This window comes from Typopeltis vanoorti, chromosome 13 (assembly GCF_054136105.1).
Source record: "Typopeltis vanoorti isolate ZY-2024b chromosome 13, IOZ_Tvanoo_1.0, whole genome shotgun sequence".
Taxonomy (NCBI): Eukaryota; Metazoa; Arthropoda; class Arachnida; order Uropygi; family Thelyphonidae; genus Typopeltis; species Typopeltis vanoorti.
Window position 1 is genome coordinate 78,466,308 of NC_143561.1, and position 21,572 is coordinate 78,487,879.

The 21,572-nt window shown below is 37.7% G+C and overlaps 1 protein-coding gene across 6 annotated transcripts in view; it reads right to left on the bottom strand.

The window, feature by feature from the left end:
* Positions 1–21,572, bottom strand: part of mRpL9 (mitochondrial ribosomal protein L9) — a 172,915-nt gene that overhangs the window by 139,491 nt on the left and 11,852 nt on the right. Inside the window, exon 1 of one of the 6 annotated variants that reach the window (XM_090403248.1) lies at positions 20,638–20,770. The exons of the other annotated variants lie outside the window; for them this stretch is intronic. The gene's annotated coding sequence lies outside the window, so the exon portion shown is untranslated. Of the gene's footprint in view, positions 1–20,637; positions 20,771–21,572 lie in introns of those variants that run through there. 6 annotated transcript variants of the gene reach the window in all.

Genomic DNA, 21,572 nt, shown 5'->3' on the forward strand with positions numbered 1-21,572 from the left:
TAAAGACTTAGTTATGTGGTGAGAGAATGCCAAGCAATTTAATTTAAGAATCTTTTCTTCTCTAATATTTAACCTTTTATTATTATTATTATTATTATTAAACAAGACCTCATGGAGTCAAAGACTCATCTAGGAGGTCCTTTTATCTTACACACACATCTCATCATACCGTGTCTTAAACACATTCAAACTACTTGCAGACACCACGCTCTCAGACAAGGCATTCCAATCACTCACAACTCTGCACGAAAAAAACCTGCCTCTCACTCCCTTACTCACACCCTCCTTATACAGTTTCCAGGGATGACCTCTGGTTCTCCCCTGATCTCCGACTATTCTCTGTAGAACTTCTCCACCATTGATCCTATAACAACCCCTTACCAACTTGTAGGTCTCTATCATATCTCCCCTCTTCCTTCTCTCCACGAGACTCTGCAAATTACATCTTTTCAATCTTTCCTCATACTCAACATTCCAGAGGTTAGAAACTACCTTAGTCAGTCGCCTTTGGACCCTTTCCAACATCTCTTCATCCTTCTGAAAACCCGGTGACCAAATCTGGGCACAATAGTCCAAGTGTGGCCTAATCAAAGCCTTATACATTGGAACAAGTATCTCCCTACTTCTACATGTCAGTGTCCTCCGCATCATTCCCAGAAGTCTTTGTGTTGTCTTCACAATTTTGGCGATGTGTCCCCTAAATTTTAGATCCTTATCCACTATCACCTCCAGATCTCTTATTTCCTCTACTTCCAACAATATATTCTCACCAAGCATAAATTCTGCATCCCATCTTTGTTTTCCAAATTTTAAAACCTTACATTTTGCAACATTGAACTCACATCCCCATTTGCTTGCCCAATCACTCAATTTATTCAAGTCTTCTTGCAAGGCCACAACATCTTCACTACTCTTTATGGTTCGTCCCAACTTTGCATCATCTGCAAACAACTGAATATCTCCATCCAAATCTTCACCAATATCATTAATATATAAGTTAAATAGTAATGGCCCTAAAACAGACCCCTGAGGCACTCCACTAGTGACTTTCCTTTTCTTGGATATTGCACCCCCATACACAACTTGTTGATACCTATCAGATAGCCAGTCTCCAATCCAATGCACTAATCTAATATCCAACCCCATCTGCTCTAGTTTGACTGTCAACTTATCATGAGGTACTCTATCAAAAGCTTTTGCGAAATCCAAGTATATTACTGTGTATCCTTCTCCTCTGTCCAAGGAAGCAGTCACTTTATTGTAATAAGTAAGTAGATTACTAAAACATGACCTCCCTTTAGCAAATCCATGCTGTCCATCAAAGATTATACCATTGTTGTCAACCCAACTCTGGATCCGAGTTCTCACAAGCTTCTCCAACAACTTAACCACAACACCTGACACACAGATAGGCCTATAGTTTGATGCTTGAGTTCGATCACCTCCTTTATGAAGTGGCACAATCTTGCCCTCCTTCCACTCTTTAGGAACTTGACAAAGTGCAAGACTCGTATTAAAAAAATATGTCAAGGCAGGTGTCAACTCTCTGGCACACTCCTTCAGAATACATGGTGATATATTATCAAGTCCCACAGCCTTATTTACATCTAGTTTACTCAACTCCCCAAACACCTCTTGCTCACTTACAGTCAGTCTCTCCTCCCCATCATCAACTGCTCTTAATCTCTCCATGAAGTCACATTCACAAGACTGAAAGATCTTTATGAATTGCTCATTAAGTATCTCCACAACACATTCTGCAACAGCTGTCTTTATACCATTTCTTCCAATCAATGTCATCCTTCCATAATCATTCTTTCTTTTGCTGGCTACATATCGAAAGAACTCCCTAGGATTCTTTTTGGCTTCATTAGCTAACTGCTGTTCATACCTCTCTTTAGCTACTCTCACCAACCAAGTCACCCTCCTTGCCTGGTCTTTGTAGACCTCATGAAATTGGTTACTTCCACTTCTCTTATACTGTCTCCACAATGCCTTTTTTTTCTGTATTGCATGCTTAATCTCTTTATTCATCCATCTCACACCTACCTTATTTAACCTTCTCACCCATGGTATACATTTAGACATTGCATCTACTAAATAGTTTTTGAAAATCCCCTAAGCTGCATTGATCTCTTTTCCAGCTAACTCCTCATTCCATGCTACATCTGCAAGCTGTCTCCTGAGCTCTTCATAATCACCCCTTTTTTCTTCTTAACTGAAGGAAAGATTCTTCAGCTAATGTAGATTAAAAAAACATTCAATTTTAAAGGTTAAATGGTTAGTTATTTAAGTATCTTTAGCAAGTAACTCTCAATCAGATTTTGTTTTCATTTTCTGTATATTCTATTCAATAGAACTAAAATCATATGATGTATGTATTTGCTTATAACAAAGCAGCAAAATAACATGGAGTGATAGGAGACCATGAAGCTGCATCAGATATTGCACAAGAATGGAGGTATCTTTAAAATGGACACCTTTTGTAATAAATAGAGTTGTAATCAACCATTTTTTTTTACTGTAAAAGCTGCTGTTTCAGAAAACTGTTTCAGTACTTCAACTAGCAGTAGTGAGCCTTGACCTTTTCTGTTATTCATTATTTTATGCCAGCTACACTTGATTGTATTCCTGCAGCTTTTGTTTGTTGGGGAAAAAAGTTACTTAAGGAGTATCTAATAGTGATGGCTATATTATTTCATAAATTACTTCTAAGAAAGGTATTCTCTTACAGAATGTAAATAGATAAGTAGATAGTTCAGCAAATTTTTAGCTAAAAATATGTATTCATGTTTAGAAGAGTTAAAACCATTCACCAATATTATGTAGAATCATGATTATAATATTAATCTCAATTCCAACCACAATAAATTCTACTTAGTCAGCAATTTAATTTCTACATACATAACTAGAAACTTTTCAGTTGTAAGAATGGTTTCACAATTTTCCTTTCAATCATCCTACACATACACATATAAATAGATGAGTTCCACCAAGAATTTAAAACTGAGATATCAATAACAGGAAAAAAAAAAAAGCAAAATAGATATAATACATAATGTATTTCAAAAATAAATGCCTATGATTAGAGAGCCAACTATGGTGGCAATACACATATGCATGCAAATACAAAAGACTAACCAATTTATTTAGAAAAGAAAATATGCAAGATCACATTTTCTGAAAAAATTCCTCGGACAGTATTAAGAAGCTATGCAAGCCAAGACTTTTGTATAGTCTCCAGACATTCAACATACCCACAGATGGTGCTGAAGTCTGAGTAAATCCAATGGCTGCACCAGATATTGTCATTGATGTACCATCACAACTTGAAGGTGGACCCAAGGAACCAGGAGTACCAGGGGTAGACACCGTAGGTGGAACTGGTGATGACTGATTGATATTCAGTGGCTGAGATGATGGTGTGCTTGCTGGTGGGAGCATTGGAGATGGTTGAATGCAGTGTACAGTATGAATGGATTTAATGATTCCCATATTTTTAATATAGCAATCCTGCCAGTGAAATGTGAAAATGTACATTATGTATTATCCTAGTGCTGTGGGCAGGTGAAGAGATGTGGGGAGATGGCAGAAAAATTGCCATTCACTGTGTGAAAAATACATTTGCTTAGATGCAAAACATGAATGTCAGGACTGGAAGCCATTCTTTGGGCACTCCATCATTGGTTAAAAAAAGATTATTTAGCTTGTCAGGTTCAAATCTGGGGGTGCTTAAGGGTCAAAGTTGTATAACTGAGAGGAGACCTCCACATAGCCTTTAAAGGAATGCGGAGAACCGACCAGGGCTTCTGACCTAATGTCCAATTCTCACCTTCTCGTGGTGCACTCTGTTGGGATCTACCTGGATACTGAACGAATGAGGATGGGCTGGCAATTTGGGATTTAGCCGACCAAATTGTATTCTTATTGGCTTAAACCAAAATACAAAATGATGGTACAACATGACAAAATTTCATGCCGGCTGGGGCGTTGCCCGGTTAAACAAGGCCTCCCCGTTGTTTTAGCCAGGGAACCAGGGCGAACAGCGAAAAGTCAGCTACTGGAACAAATCTGAAAACAAACCCCAACTCAACATCACCAGAGTTAAAGATCGGTACTATCAACGTAAGAAGCCTGAATGGCAAAGAAATGGAGCTAGCTGAGGAATTAGATAAGTACCAGATCGACATAATAGGGGTGACTGAAACAAAAAAGATAAAAACTAGTGAGATCTTTCTGAGCAATAAATACAAAATGTTATATTCAAGCAATGACAATCAAGGAAAAGAAGGAGTAGCCATAGTATTCAACACAAAATACGAGGCTAATCTTCTTGAATGGCAGCCAGTCTCAAGTAGAGTAATGTGGGCAAATATGAGAATAGGGAACTGGACAATGAGACTTATTTGTGCCAATGGTCCCACAGAAGGTTCTACTAAGGTAGAAGTGGAGGAATTTTTTGACGCTCTAGAAAAAGCAACTGACACAATGAAGAAGGAAAAGTTGGTCCTTGTTGGGGATCTAAATAGCAGAGTAGGAAATGATTGTGAGACATACAAAAATATTTTGGGAAAATTTGGAGAAAAGAGCAAAGCTAATAATAATGGCAAATATCTGTTGGATTTCTGCTCAGGACATGGACTGGTTATTACTAACACTATGTTCCAACATAAAAATGTGCACAAATTCACATGGAGAGAAGAGGCTAGGAATAAGAAAAGTCTCATTGCCTATGTTATTGTTGATAGTGATGTTTTCTCCCTAGTACAGGACACCAGAGTGTACAGAGGATTTGAAATTGGAAGTAATCACTATTTAGTCTTGAGCAGGATAAAATTGAATTTCATATTGAAAAGAATAACATGTAAGAAAGGTTTAAAGCAAATAAAAGTTGAGTAGCTCTCAGATGTGAACTGTATACCAAAATACTCAAAGATTATTGAAAAAAAAATGAAAGAGTTTGAGAACAGGAAAGAAACCTTGGATATTCAGTAGCAAGCCTTGAAGAAAACGCTGATTGATTCAGCCAGAGAGGCATGTGGTGAGGTTGTCGTGTCAGTTACTTAGGCACAATTTTTAGTGAAGGTGGTAAATTAAATATGGAAATAGACAACAGAATCAACAAAGCTGGTATGGTAGGAAGTCAATCGAATAAATTCATATGGAATAAGAGAGAAAGTAGTCAGAACACTAAATTAGGCAAGGATAGAAAAATCAGAACTCCATGGTGGACACAGGAAGTTAAAGAGGCAGTGAAATAAAAGAAGAAAGCACAGCAAAAGTTCCTGGCAAATAAGTCAGCTTTTGCTCTTAGAGAATACAGAGACAAATGTAAGAAAGCTAAACACTGTGTAAAACTAGCTAAACAAAAGTCATGGGAGGACTTTGGCAAGTACATAGAAAATAAATATCAAGAAGGTGGTAAGATATTCTGGAGGTTGTTGAAGAAGTTTAGAAATAGAGGAAAGAATGCTGTAAAAGGAGTTAGAGATGATAAAGGTGACATGAAACAGGAGAAAAAGATATCCTTGAATTGTGAAGTAATTACTTCGAAAAATTGCTAACTGAAACAAGCAGTGATAGCACAGTGGTAAAAAACACTCAACAGGAATACAGTCAGGATTATATATCCATACTTGAAGTAGAAAAAGCTATCAAAGGCTTGAAATGTGGAAAGGCAGCAGGAGTAGATGATATTCAACCAGAAATGCTGAAGTATGGTGGTATAAAAGTCTCACAGTGGCTGCACTGCATAGTTCACAAGGTGTGGACATAGGGAAGAATTCCCAATGATTGGAGTAGAGCTCTCATAGTACCCATATATAAAAAGGGAAATAAAACTGAATGTGAGACTTTCAGAGGTATTTCCCTACTGAGTGTTTCTGGCAAGAGTTATGCCAGTATACTTGAGAAACGGTTGAGAAGAATTGTGGAAGAATAGCTTGGTGAAGAACAAGCTGGATTCAGGCCAAATAGAGGCTGTTAGGATCAGATATTCACTTTATGACAAATAGTTGAGAAAGCATGGGAATATAACAAAGATCTGTTTTTAAGTTATGTTGATCTGGAAAAGGCATAGACAAGGTGCCAAGAGAGAAGCTATTCAATAAGTGTAGCGTATTGATGCTATGGGCATTATATCAAGCAATACTTAGTCTTTATTTGAGTTGCAAGTCAGCAGTTACAATTGAAGGAAGTACAGGAAGATTGTTTAATGTTAAATCTGGTGTGAGACAAGTATGTACATTAACCCCTCTGTTATTCATTATCTATATGGATCATATTAGGAAGGAAAATGGTATTAAACATGATATCTGAATTGGAGATGTTAATGTATGCTCTTTGCTTTATTCAGACTATGTTATACTTCTAAATAAATCCGCTACAAGTTTGCAATATTCCCTGACTAAATTGAATAACTGTTGTGATAGATATGGTATGAAGGTCAGCAATACAAAGACAATGAAAATAGGTAGAATCGTTGCAAATATCAACTGTGTTGTGAATGGAGAACCTGTGGAATAAGTCAAACATTTCAGTTACTTAGGCATGATTTTTAGTGAAGGTGGTAAATTAAATATGGAAATAGACAACAGAATCAACAAAGCTGGTATGGGAGGAAGTCAATTGAATAAATTCATATGGAATAAGAGAGAAATTAGTCAGAACACTAAATTAGCTGTATGCAAGTTTTAACTTATGGATCCGAGAGCTGGGTGAGAAGTAAAACACTTGACAAAAGACTGGAGAAAGCAGATATGAATGAGAGTCCTGAGAAAGTTTAGAGATGTGAACAGATGACATCAATGGCAATATCATATTAAAAATGAGGATATTAGGAAAGAATTCGACGTTATTAGCATCCAGGAATATGTTAGCAGAGCTAATCTCAGGTGGTATGGTCACTTAAACAGAATGGGAAAGGAAAGATTAGCAAAACAAGTGTTCTCTGTCAGGTTGGCAGGAAAATGACCCAGAGGAAGACTAAGATATAGTTGGATTGATATGGTACAAAGTACCTTAGATGATAGAAATATATTAGATTTGATAATATTGGAGTCTTGTCAAGTAACAGACTGATTTGGAGGAAAATTGTAGATAGGAAGTTAGTAATGATGTAAATTTTTCATGTAGTACTATTATATCCTGTACACCCCTTGAGGGTACATGTCAGTTATTTGATGATGATGATGATGTAGACAAGTTTTTAAAATATAACTTTTCCATAAATTTATAACTTTTTTGCCCATAATTACAATGGGAAACAGTGTTGATAATTTACTGAATGTCTCATTTTCTGCCAGAACCTTTGTGAGTTGTATGACTACTCGAAGGAAGTAAGCCTCGTCCTCCTCTGCCAAATTTACCGAGCATGCACAAAGATGCAAAATCTGAATATATGAGACACTGCTCTATTTCACAATACAGTACAGTAGAATGGTTAACTGGATGTGAAGTGCAGTCAAAACTGTTTTGTTGGCCTTGTTTATTATTCTCCAGAGAGAAATGTATTTGGAATAAGTAAGGATATTCTGACTTTAACCATTTAACTGTGACAATGCAAAAACATGAGCATTTCCAATCACATGTTAAATCAAGATGTTTGAAAAACAAAAAATTGACACTGTCATTGACAAACAAAGAAAATTTAAAGTTACTCATCATAATGAACAAGTAAAGAAAAATAGAGACATTTTAAAAAGATTAATTGATGCTATAATGCTATTCGGCTAAGCAAGGGCTTCCTTTAGGATGTCATGAGTCTGAAGATTCAACTAATCGAGGAAATTATATAGAATTTTCAAATGTGCTCTATGAGTATGATCCTCTTTTAGACAGTCATTTAAAGGATTCAACTGTATTTCAAGGAACTTCTTCCACAGTACAAAATGATATTATTTGCACTATATCTGATGTGGTTGAAAGTTTTTCCACTTAGTCTGCATTACTTCAACCTTAGTATCACTTCTGGGTCTGGCTCCCACTGAAGAGACCTCAATACAGGTCGAAACTGATCTGGGTAGTGACCCTTCCCATAATGCATAGCATTAAACATGTCGGCAAGGAGATGTGTTTTGCATTATGGGATACTAAGCCAAGTGAATGTGAAGTTTGTTCACCTTGGCCACAAGTTGCCTCAGTCCTGAAAATACTTCAGGTGCAACTTTGTTTGCTTATACTTATAATTTCTTGGTATATTTAATTTATATCTGATGTGGTTAAAGATGCTATAAAAAAAAAGAAATTGCTGCTGCTACATTTGTGGCAGCAGCTACAAAATTGCTGCTATCAACTGTTTCCTGTTTTGTCTGTGATAGACTAATCAGCAGGCTAGAATAGTCACAACTGTTGTACAGAAAGCAAAGTCTCAGTATGAAAAGAAACTGGCTCTGCATGTTAAGACAATCCACAAGAATTCTATCAAGATGCAGCAAGTAAAAGAAAGAATGAATATGAAAAAATAACTCTTATAAATCCAGATGGCATGAGGGTTAGAGATGCAGAAGAGATTGTTCAGTTAATGAGTGCCCATTTTGTTGAGGTTAGGGCACCCGCAATAAAATCATAGTTTTGAGGTAAAAATAAGATTTGTTTTATTTATTTATTTTTTTTTTTATAAATTTTACTAAAGAATATATTTCATAATTTTCGTACTCAAAAACTTCCTACATTTTGAGTTATCTTATCATATTTATCATTTAAATGCTCATTAAATATGCAAAAACTTTAAATTATTATTATTATTGCTACCCCAAGACCTCATGGAGTCAAAGACTCATCTGGGAGGTCCTTTTATCACACACAGAGCTCATCATACTGTGTCTTAAACACACTCAAACTCCTTGCAGACACCACACTCTCAGGCAAGGCATTCCAATCATTTATAACTCTACATGAAAAAAAAACCTGCCTCTCACTCCCCAACTCATATCTTCTTTATACAGTTTCCAGGGATGACCTCTGGTTCTCCCCTGATCTCCCACTATTTTCTGTAGAAATTCTCCAGCATTGATCCTATAACAACCCCTTATCAACTTGTAAGTCTCTATCATATCTCCCCTCTTCCTCCTGTCCACCAGATTCTACAAATTACATCTTCTCAATTCCTCATACTCGGCATTCCAGAGGTCAGAAACTACCTTAGTCAGTCACCTTTGAACCCTTTCCAACATCTCTTCATCCTTCTGAAAACCAGGTGACCAAATCTGGGCACAATAGTCCATGTGTGGCCTAATCAAAGTCTTATACAACGGAACAAGAATCTCCCTACTTCTACACGTCAGTGTCCTCTGCATCATTCCCAGAAGCCTTTGTGTTGTCTTCACAATTTTGGCTATGCGTCCCCTAAATTTTAGATCCTTATCCACTATCACCCCAGATCTCTTACTTCCTCTACCTCCAACAATATATCCTCACCAAGCATAATTTCTGCATCCCATCTTTGTTTTCCAAATTTTAAAACCTTAAAATTATAAGGCTTGTTGCAAAATGTAAAGCCTTACATTCTGCAACATTGAACTCGCATCCCCATTTCAGTACCCAATCACTCAATTTATTCAAGTCTTTTTGTAAGGTCACAACATCTTCACTACTCTTCATGGTTAGTCCCAACTTTGCATCATCTGCAAACAACTGAATGTCTCCATCCAAATCTTCACCAATATCATTAATATACACATTAAACAGTAATGGCCCTAAAACAGACTCCTGAGGTACTCCACTAATGACTTTCCTTTTCCTGGATATCGCTCCCCCATACACAACTTGTTGATACCTATCAGATAGCCAGTCTCCAATCCAATGCACTAATCTAATATCCAACCCCATCTGCTCTAGTTTGACTGTCAACTTATCATGAGGTACTCTATCAAACGCCTTCGCGAAGCCAAGTATATTACTGTGTATCCTTCTCCTCTGTCCAAAGAAGCAGTCACTTTATTGTAATAAGTAAGTAGATTACTAAAACGTGACCTCCTTTAGCAAATCCATGCTGTCCATCAAAGATAATACCATTGTTGTCAACCCAACTCTGGATCCTAGTTCTCACAAGATTCTCCAACAACTTAACCACAACACCTGACACACAGATAGGCCAAAAGTTTGATGCTCGAGTTCGATCACCTCCTTAATGAAGTGGCAAAATATGTCAAGGCAGGTGTTAACTCCCCAGCACATTCTTCAGAATATGTGGTGATATATTATCTAGTCCCACAGCCTTATTAACATCTAGTTTACTCAACTCCCCATACACCTCTTGCTCACTTACAGTCAGTCTCTCCTCCCCATCATCAATCTCAATCTCTCCATGAAGTCACATTCACAAGATTGAAAGACCGTTATGAACGGCTCATTAAGTATCTCCACCACACATTCCGCAACAGCTGTCTTTATACCATTTTCTCCAATCAATGTCATAATCATTCTTTCTTTTGCTGACTACATATCGAAAGCTCCATAAGATTTTTTTTGGCTTCATTAGCTAACTGCCTTTCATACCTCTCTTTAGCTACCCTCACCAACCAAGTCACACTCCTTGCCTGGTCTTTGTAGACCTCATGGAATTGGTTATTTCCACTTCTCTTATGCTGCCTCCACAATGCCCTTTTTCTCTGTATTGCATACTTAATCCCTTTATTCATCCATCTCACACCTACCTTATTTAACCTTCTCACCCTTGGAATACATTTAAACATTGCATCTACTAGACAGTTTTTGAAAATCCCCCAAACTGCATTGATCTCTTTTCCAGCTAACTCCTCATTCCATGCTAAACCTGCAAGCTGTCTCCTGAGCTCTTCATAATCACTTCATAATCCCTTTGTAGTTCCACATATACCCTTTTCTCACAGAGGTCCTCACATTGCTGGCAACCACGCAGGTAATCACCTCATTTATAATTACATCCTCTGATGAGATGACCAAATCCAAGGCCCTCAATCCTCGTGTGCCCTCTGTTACATACTGTCTGAGGTAGTTATCCCTCAAAAACTCAAGAAACTCATTTTCTTTACTTCCAGTTGCTATCTCATCATTCCAGTCTATATTGTCATAATTAAAATCATCCATAATGATCACCCTTTTCTTATTTGCTTGGCTAATTTGAGCATACATTTTTATCATTACCATCCACATTACCTGGTCTATAACAACATCCAACCAAGTATTTGATTCCATTCACCTATATCTCACACCATACTGCCTCAAAACCACTGGCACTATTTCCCACCTGCATCTCTACCCTGTATGGACATAAATATTTCTCTATCATCATTAGCACTCCCCCTCCCTTTTTACCCCTTCTATCTTCACAAAACACATCATACCCTTCCATCTCTATTCTTGTCAGGATGTCATCCTCTTCCCACCATGTCTCACATATTCCAACAATCTTTGGGTGAACAGACGCAATTAGTGCAACCAATTTATCTGCCTTGTTTCTTATACTTCTAGCATTTGTATACAAACACAACAGCTCATTTCTGGATCTACAGTTAGTTCCACTGATACCACTCACTCGATCTCTCCATGCTCGACTGGGGCTATTTCCCTTTCTGCTTCTTCATTTTAGAACCCCCTTCAATTCCAATCGTTTCCCCCTGATTGTTATAATTTTTCTTAATTGTTTATTACTTTGCTTGTAATTGTCAGAATTAAAAAATTTAAAAAGTAAATTATGTAGATTTAAAAGCTCTATAACATCAGTTTTGTAAGTGAAATCAATTGTGAGAAGAAATTTTATTGGTTCTTGCTACCATTGCTATATTGTGAGCTACTTTGAAATAAGCCACTCAGAGCAAACTTAAAACACCAAAACTGGAACCGATATGGCCACCACTAACTCGCCTGTTTAAATGTGTTTTCAAAGCTTTGTCTTCAGTCTGAGATTTATCATGAAAATTAAGTTTTAATATAACTATATGTAAAAGAAGAGAAGAAATAGAGTATATGATGCACTGATAACTTTTAATGGTGGTAATCTAGGAAGATTACCAGTATTTGAACGATCGGGACTGAAAATAGGTGAACAATGTTTACAAACATTTCAGATATTTGATAAACAGAGATGCTTAAGAGCAAAAAAAGCTGCCTCAGAAGAAGAAAAATTAAAAAGAAAACAAAAATCTATGAATACATTATTTAAAACACCTGTTGATAACACATATTGCTGGTGGCTTTTAAATATTCATAGAATAATAATAAAGTTTGGTTATAAACTTCAAATTGATTTTTCTCTGGTTTTTAAATTTTAACACATTGCAGTTGGTTTTGGCAAGATATCTTAAAATCTATTAGTCCTAGAATATTATTTTTTTTTCTAACACAGCTTAATATATCCAGAATATATTGAACTAAAATTATAATCATTGATATGTATTTTCATTTTTAAATTTTATTTTTCAAACATGCAAAATTTGTGTAATAATCATTATATGGACAAATTAAATTTCATAGCTTTAAAGGAAATGATATTTGCTCAATAATTTTAGTTTATATTGTTTAATAGACATGGTAGAATATCTGTAGCAAATTTGAACTAAAAAAAATTATTTGTTTCATAAAAAAAGTGACACAAAAAATTTATAATTTTTTAAACATTTTTTTCAAGAAAGTTATTACTGACATTACTCCCTAAAACCCAGCCACTGGGGAGGGCAAATTAGTCTTCTCAGTGCCGGTCCCAAGCCCGGATAAATGGGGAGGGTTGGCGTCAGGAAGGGCATCCAGCCGTAAAAAAACCATGCCAAAACCCAGGATGAAATGTTAGATAACAGAGAAAGGATCACGGCTAGGGCGTCCCCCGTAAGCGAAGCACAGTTCTGTCGCCCGAGGACTGTGAGAAGTGGGCTAGGGCTACTGAACCAAGGACGGGTTCAGCTAAAGAAGCAAGTCCAACAGAAAGAGAGTGTGTGTAAAGTAAGAATCGGGTCACTGAATGTGGGTACAATGAATGGGAAGAGTAGGGAGATAGTGGACATGATGAGAAGAAGGAAGCTGAAGATCTTGTGCGTGCAGGAGATAAGGTGGAAAGGCAATAAAGCAAAGGAGCTGGCAGAGGGATATAAACTGTTTTATAGCGGTGTGGATGAGAAGGGAAGAAACGGAGTTGGAATTATCATCGATAAGGAGCTAAAGAGTGGAGTCTACGAGGTGTGCCAGAAGAATGATCGGATTATGAGCGTTAAGCTTGAGATGGGAGGAAGTGTGGCTATTATAGTGTGTGGCTATGCCCCGCAAGTAGGTTGTGATGATGAGGTGAAAGAGACATTCTGGAGAGAACTTGACCAAGTAGTAATGGGAATCCCTGATGGTGAGAGAGTGATCGTTGGAGCAGATCTGAACGGGCATGTAGGAAGGCGACGAAGTGGTGAAGAAAGGGTACATGGAGGTTGGAGTAGTGGTGAAAGAAATGAAGAAGGTAAAAAAATCATAGAATATGCTGTGGCCTTTGATCTGGCTATAGCTAACACGTGGTTCAAGAAGAGAGTTGGGCATCTGATAACCTATAAGAGCGGGGATAGAATGAGTCAAATTGACTATATTATGTGCCGTAGGAAACATCTGAAGGAGGTGAAAAACTGTAAAGTGATTAATGGAGAAAGTGTAGCAGCACAGCACAGGTTGGTTGTGGTAGACTGTGATATAAAAGGGGAAAAGAAGAATAGATGGAAGTGGTGGGTACAGAGGAGAATAAAGTGGTGGAAATTGGAAGAGGAAGGACCAAGGAATAAGTTTAAAGAAGAGGTATTGAAAGAAATGAAGTTACCAGAGGATGTGGAAGAATGGTGGGACGTTAATAGTCGGAATATTAGAAAAATTGGAGAAGAGGTGCTTGGTATAACATCAGGAAAGGGACCACCTGAGGATAAGGAGGCATGGTGGTGGAATGAGGAGGTGCAGTTGGAGATCAAGGAAAAGAAAGAGGCAAAGAAAAAAATGGGACATGACTGGAACTAGAGCCGACAAGGAGGCATATAGATTAGCAAAGAAAAATGCAAAGAGAGCTGTGGCAAGGGCGAAAGCGAAGGCAGTTGATGAGGTTTATGAAGAACTGGAGAGAAACGGTGGCGAAGCTCAGTTGTTGAGAATAGCGAAAGACAGAAATAAGGCCTCGAAAGATATAACATCAGTCAAGCAGATAAAGGATGCCTCAGGAGTAGTATTACAAGACAAGGACAAAATCAGAGGAAGATGGAAAGAATATTTCCGAAAACTACTAAATGAGGAGAATCCAAGAGAGAGATGCGAGGATGGAGAGGTAAATGAGAGACGGGTGCAAGATATAAGTAGAGAGGAAGTGGTTTGGGTACTGAGAAAAATAAAGAATGGAAAGGCTGTGGGAGCAGACCAGATACCTGGGGAAGTATGGAAAAGTTTGGGCAGTGAGGGGGTGGATATGTTATGGGATCTGATGTGTAAAATAGCCCAACAGGAAAAGATACCAGAGGAATGGAGGAAAAGTATTCTCGTCCCAATCTACAAAGGAAGAGGAGATGTTCAAGACTGTGGCAACTATAGAGGAATCAAGCTGATGTCACACACATTAAAAATATGGGAAAGAGTAATTGAAGCAAGGTTACGGCAGGAAACGAAAATTGGTGAGGAGCAGTTTGGATTTATGCCAGGAAGAGGGACAACGGATGCAATATTTGCGCTAAGGCGATTGATGGAGAAATATAGAGAGATGCAAGTGGATCTGCACATGGTATTTATAGATCTGGAAAAGGCATACGACAGAGTGGCCAGGCAGGAGGTATGGAGGTGTATGAGGAAGAAGGGGGGTGTCGAAGAAGTACGTGCGGTTGGTGAAGGAGATGTATGAGGGAACAGAAAATCAGGTCAGGTCTAGTGTCGGCATGACAGAAGGGTTCCCTATTGTCGTAGGGCTACACCAAGGGTCAGCTCTGAGCCCCTACCTCTTTGACCTGGTCATGGATGTACTAGTGGAGGATGTCAAGAAGGAGGCACCATGGAGCATGCTGTTTGCCGATGACATTGTTCTATGCGAATCATCCCGAGAGAAGCTTGAAAATACCCTGGAAGAGTGGAGAAAGGCATTGGAGGAGAGCGGCATGAGAATTAACCGGGTGAAGACTGAATATATGTCAATGGGGAGTGACGAGGATATCGTCATACGACTCCATGGTGAAAGGCTAATTTCAGGGAAGAAATTCAAGTACCTTGGGTCGGTTGTCGAGATGAATGGTGACCTGGATGAGGAAATACAGCACCGAATAACATGCGGTTGGATGAATTGGAGGAAGATGAGCGGGGTCCTGTGCAACAAGAGAGTGAATTGTAAGAGGAAAGGAAAGCTCTATAAGATGGTAGTGAGGCCGGCGATGCTCCATGGTGCGGAGACGTGGCCTATAACCAAGGCACAGGAGAGGAAGATGGAGGTAGCAGAGATGCGGATGTTGAGATGGATGAGTGGTGTGACAAAGAAAGACAGGATAAGGAATGACTACATCAGAGGGATGGTTAAGGTGGGACCAATTGGCAAGAAGATACAAGAAAGTAGGCTGAGGTGGTTAGGACATGTTGAGAGGAAGGGTGAGGAGTATGTTGGTAAACGAGTGGAGTATATGGAGTTGGAGGGAAGGAGGAAAAGAAGCAGGCCCAAGCTCAGGTGGAGGGATAAGATGACAGAGGATCTTAGGGAGAAAGGATGGAGTCCAAAGGATGCCCTGGACCAGAGAACTTGGAAGAGGAAGGTTAAAGATTGGTGCGCCGACCCCGTTTAACATGGGATAAGGCAGAGTGAAAGAAGAAGAATCCCTAACAAAAACAATAAATAATATGACTGTTATTTGATTAATAATTTTTTTCCAATTCCATGGAACAATCTATCCTTAAAAGCTATCAACCTGGTGTATGCAACACTGAGCTCACTGTTACCTCTTCACTAGATGAAAAAACACAGGTGTGCGAGGCTGAGGTTTTAGAGCTGTTGCACAAATTGAATAAGAATTCAGCAGTAGAGACTGATGGAAAATCAGTACATGTGCTAAGAGTGTTCAGCTGAACTGGTCATTCCTTTGATCAGGCTGTTTAATATGAGTCTCAGAACAGGGAAGATTCTGCAGGAATGGAAGGAATGTATGGTAATTCCATTGCACAAGGGTGGTGCAAAGACTGATGTATCCAACTATCAACCAATCAGTATCTCAGGAGTGGTGGTTAAGATTTTGGAAAAATTGGTTAGGGCTCGCATTCAGAAATGGGTTGACAGTGAATCTCTACTTTGCAATGAACAACATGAGTTTAATAAGGAAAGGTCATGTTTTAGCAAATTGCTCACATTCTATAACAATGTTATCATTGAACTAGACAAGGGAAATGGATATACCAGTGATGCACCTAGAGGGGTAAGCAGGGGCCCTGCCCCCAAAGGAAAAAAACACTAGAAAATTTTCCAAAAATCTTTTCCTAATTAAAATTCATTTTTTTTATTCATGTTGTGTCATGTCTTCTATTTCTATACTACTTATGAAATAGCAATCATGGCAGATGGTCTTATGCAATGCGTAGTGTGTATTCTCAAATCGTCTACTCAACTCGCCCCCCCCCCCCAAGATTAAATTCTGAGTGCGCTACTAGGATAAACCATGATACTTTTGGATTTTGCTAAGGCTTTTGACAGAATACGGCATGGTAGGCTTGCATAAATTGGAAAAAATGGGTTTTGGTTATACAATATTAGCATGGATAAGAGGATGGCTGACTGACAAATATCAAAAAGTGGTATGCGGGGGGGGGATCTGAGTCTGCAAGGTTTAAGGTAACAAGTGGTGTACTACAAGGATCAGTGCTTGGACCACTGTTATTCAATCTGTACATTTATGATATTGGAAAGAATTTGATAAACAACATACAGCTATTTGCTGCTGATGCAAAGATAGGTAGGGTAATCAGGAATGCTGCTGATATGCTGTAATTGCAGAATGATTTGAATAGGCTGGAATTGTGGGCATGGGAAAATGGGTGTCAGTTCAATGTGAGTAAATGTAAAGTCATTCACTTTAGCATGATTAGATATCCAATGTTGTATTATATTTGTGGGATTAGGCTAGAAGAAACTGATGAGGTTTGGGATCTTGGAGTGTTAATAGATAGGAAGTTGAAGTTTAGGAGCCATTTGGCAAAGAATGCAAATACAACTCAAAAGATAATTGAAATGCTGTAACGAACATTATAAACTTCTAAAAGGGTCATACAGGATTTCAATTGATGGAGTTTTTCGATTTACGGAAGGTTGGGAAAGAATGAGAAGACATCCTTTGAAGCTGAGAATGAAGGCCGCCAAGAAGGGTGTGACGGCTGGATTTTTCTCTCAGAGGGTGGTGCGTGATTGGAACGAATTGGCTTTGGATGTTGCGAGTGCAAGCAGTGTGAATGAATTCAAGAATAAGTACAATAGCTGGTGCGTGTGTGGTATGTGGCCTCCCTCGATGAGTCTCCGACTCGCTGGAGGTCTCTCTTAATAATAATAATGGGCAAATACATGAAAGGTTCATTGGATTTACAGACCTAAGTGATGATAGAACATCTAGTGGTCTTTTTAAAGATGTTGTAAACAGAGCTGAGGAATTTGTTATCAAGCACAAGATAGTTGGTCAAACTTATGATGACGTCTGTGTAATGAGTGGCCATATTAATAGCTTACAGAGGAAAGTTATCGAAGCACATCCTTTAGCAATATTTACACATTACTATGCCCACATTTTGAATTTAGTTCTGAAGCAAAGCCTCTCGAATATCAAGGAACAAGGAATGTAGATTTTTTTTTAAATTATTTTATCATAAATTCACTTATTCATGTCTGGACTTTACAGGATCATGTTATTTGCTCTACAGCTTATGGGACACAGATATCACAAATGTTAATTATTAATAATTTGTTTGCCATTAATGAAAGTATTTCTACTCACACTTATTCTTTTATTTCCCATTCTCACATGTCTTATAAATGATGGTTCACATATTTTCACCTTTGAGTTATTCAAATATACCAACCAAATAGAACACTCTCCTTCATTATTGTTTTCCAATAAATCCTAAAACAAACAGATTGTTCCCCCACTCTATGCATATTTGGTTACAATTAATTGATAAATTAAAGTATTCAACTAATTAAGACCAATTAAAACAAGCACTGAAGTACTATGCACTCTCAAAATTTTCATACATTGATAAAAATGCAATCATACAGTCAAACTGACATGAATTTTGTAGCGAGTTGCATAACCCACACAACAGCACACCCAACCAAAATGGGCACATGATTCCACTGGTATTTAGTAATCTTTATAGATCATTTTCTGATAGTAGATTATATCATCAGCAACATATTAGAAGGAAGTTAAGGAGGATCTTAGATTTGAGGAAGATGGTTCATTTGAGGCTGTATGATAAGGCCAATAGGACAAAATATATTGTGAGATAGCTATAGACTGGGGGGGGGGGGGGCAAGTCCACAGAAACTTGGGTATGAATCATTGGCAGATCAGCACAATGAGTGCAGATCGAGCAATTATGGAGACTTCAACTATGGAAACATAAGCTTGGAGAGAGAGGAAAGGGCACACAAGATGGAAATGGAATTTATACAGTTACTAAGGAATAATTACCTGAAACAGAATGTAATTGACAGCACCAGGGGTTTGAGAGTGCTGGATCTGGTAGCAGCATTAGAAGATATATCCATAACAAGGTAGACACTGATTCTGAGGGGAAATGTGACCATGCAATCTAGTTCTGGGAGGTCGATAAATGTGGAATTCTCAACAAAGGGTTTATGTGGACATAGAAAGTGGTCAGGGATTGTTTGAGATAAGAAGTATCAGACAGCATACCCAGGATTAAGAAGATAAACCAAGTGGGGGTTAAGTGGATGAGTAGTGATGTAAAGTAAGAGCTGCAAAAATTGTAGAGAGAATATAAAGAATAAGATGATCAGCATACTCATGGGCAGCATCAAGTGCAGACAAGGGTGACTAGATGATATGGAAGGCTAAATTAGGAGAGAAAATTAACTAAGCAGATTAAAGTAAATCCAAAACAGTTCTTTTTTTCTTTACCTATGTAGGAGTAAGATGAAGAATGATTATGGAAAGATTAATAGGGTGACAGAAGCAGAAGAAACAGTTAAGTTGTTAAGTGATCCCTTTTCAAGGGTGCATCATTCAAGTGGAAATTTTGCAGTTGCTGATGTAAGAATTGAGGTAGATGAACTGGAGGTGCTCAAGCATGTTGAAAAATATCAACATGAACACAGCAGTGGGACTGGATGGCATGTCAGTCCATAAAATGAAAAATTCACAACGTCTCTGACAAAGCTGTTAATCAAAGCCTCAGCTCTGACAAGGTTCCGAGGGAGTGAGAAGGGAGTATGATGGTTAAATTACATAAGGGTAGTTCCAAAACAGAAACAGCAAATTATAGACCAATCAGTATTTCAGAAGTGGTAGTTAAAGTATTGGAAAAGTTTGTTAAAGGTAAATTCCAGGAATGGATGCATAGGAATATGATACTCTATGGAAGGGTAGAGGGGAGAAAGCATGGCTTTATAAAAGGTAGGTCCTGCCTTAGTAATTTACTGACATTTTATAATAGTGATAGCAGAATTACATAAAAAAAAATGGCAATACTATGGATATTGCTGGACATACAAAGCCATTTGATAGAATACAGCATAAAGAACTTTTATGTAAGTTGGAGCAAATCAGAATGGATATAAAGCTGGTGGCATGGATGAGAGGAAGGGACTGTGAGATGGACACTAGAGAATGGTATATAGTGGAGCAGAATCTAGGAAAATGAGAGTGGCTAGTAGAGTGTCTCAAGGCTCTGTACTACCCAATGTTCTTTAATTTACGGTACATATTAATGATATAGGAGATGATTTAAGGGGAAACATATTCAGTAGTTTCCAATAGTGTAAAACTAAGGAAGGGGAATAGTTGATAAAAGGTGATGTTGATATCTTGCAAGATAATAAATTGGTATTGTGGGTGAAGAATAATGGTTGTCAATGTTGCAAAATGAATGGTTGCACTTCGGGATGAAAAAATTTCATACTCCAAATCACACTGATGGTAATGGATTACAGGAAATTAATGAGCCCAAAGATTTAGGAATAATGGTGGACGGAGCTGAAGTTCAGAGGGCATATTGCAAACTGTTATAGTTCGCCCACTGATTAGAGATCCCTTGACACTTCTGCACATGTTAGAAAAAGGAGAATCCATTCCAATAATAGGGTAATCAATGAGTCTTCTGGGATGAGTTTGTATATTATTACAGGTTGGAAAATTTAGCTTTTCTTTTACGAACATTGCTGTTTTTAAAGTGTAACTATTTTGCTTGTATAACAGTTGGAAAAATGTACGTAGAGTATTAACAAAATTAAAAAAAGTATAGCATAAAACAAAAATTTAACTAAGTTTATTTTTAAGAAAGTTTTCTATAAAATAAAAATAATTATACAGAAAAACAGAAATTTTTTCAAATGAACTTAGATAGATATTCTAAACTTACAGTTGAGAGAACTGAGACACTTTAATGTCCTAAACCGATTAATTACTTATTTGCGACTCTTTTAACAAACCCATGCAAAAAAATGTTGGAAAAAAATACCATTATCAAATCCTTTTAATCTTCAGAGTCATCTGAATCAGTGTCCGAATCGCCATCACTTTCACTTAAACTAATCACCAAAGGTTCGCATAATTCTTCGATAATTCCGTCTCTGTCCCAATACATATTGTCCAATGAGGTGACATCGGAGCAATATTTTCCCCAGTTTGGAACTGTAAGACTTTCAATCGCCTGTTCTGAAAGATTAAAAAGTTTCGACATGTCAATATCCCCAGTTACGTTGCGATGGCAAATGAAACTTTTCACTTCTGCCCAAACATACTCAATAGCATTAATATCGCAATGATATGGTGGTAGCCTCAAAGCTAGAAATCCATGCTCTTTGAGCATCGTGTTGAATTTAAATAGTTTAGTTGTGGGCGAGTTTCTTTTGACCAAATTAAGCAATTCAATTTTTCGCATATCTGGGGAATGAGAAATGTTATTTGCAGAGAGCCAATCCATAAGAACTTGCATCTTATTAGACCAATGTGGAACTTTGTTTAATCGAATAGAGTGATATGAAGTGTTATCAATTATAACAACAGCATTTTTAGAAAGGTTTGGAATCAGTTTTTCTTCTGCTCACTTTTCGAAGATAGTAGAATTCATTTGCCCATGGTAATTTCCAGTAGTTGAATTGGCTTTGTATAGTAAGTTTGAATTCAGTAAAAAAACCCATTTCTCCACCCGCACACAAAATTATCATGCGCCGTGAGGCATTTCCGGTTTGTAGCATTCCACATTCTTCTTTAGACTGCCAACATTTTCCATAAGTTAAATTACTATCAATCCAAGTTTCATCTAGATATACAATCGGTCTTTTCTCCTCCCTGAAACATCTTATTGATCTCAAATACTGCATTCTAGATAAAACAATGTCACTTCGCTCCATAATAAGTTTCCTTTTATTCTGGGACTTTTTAAAACAAAAT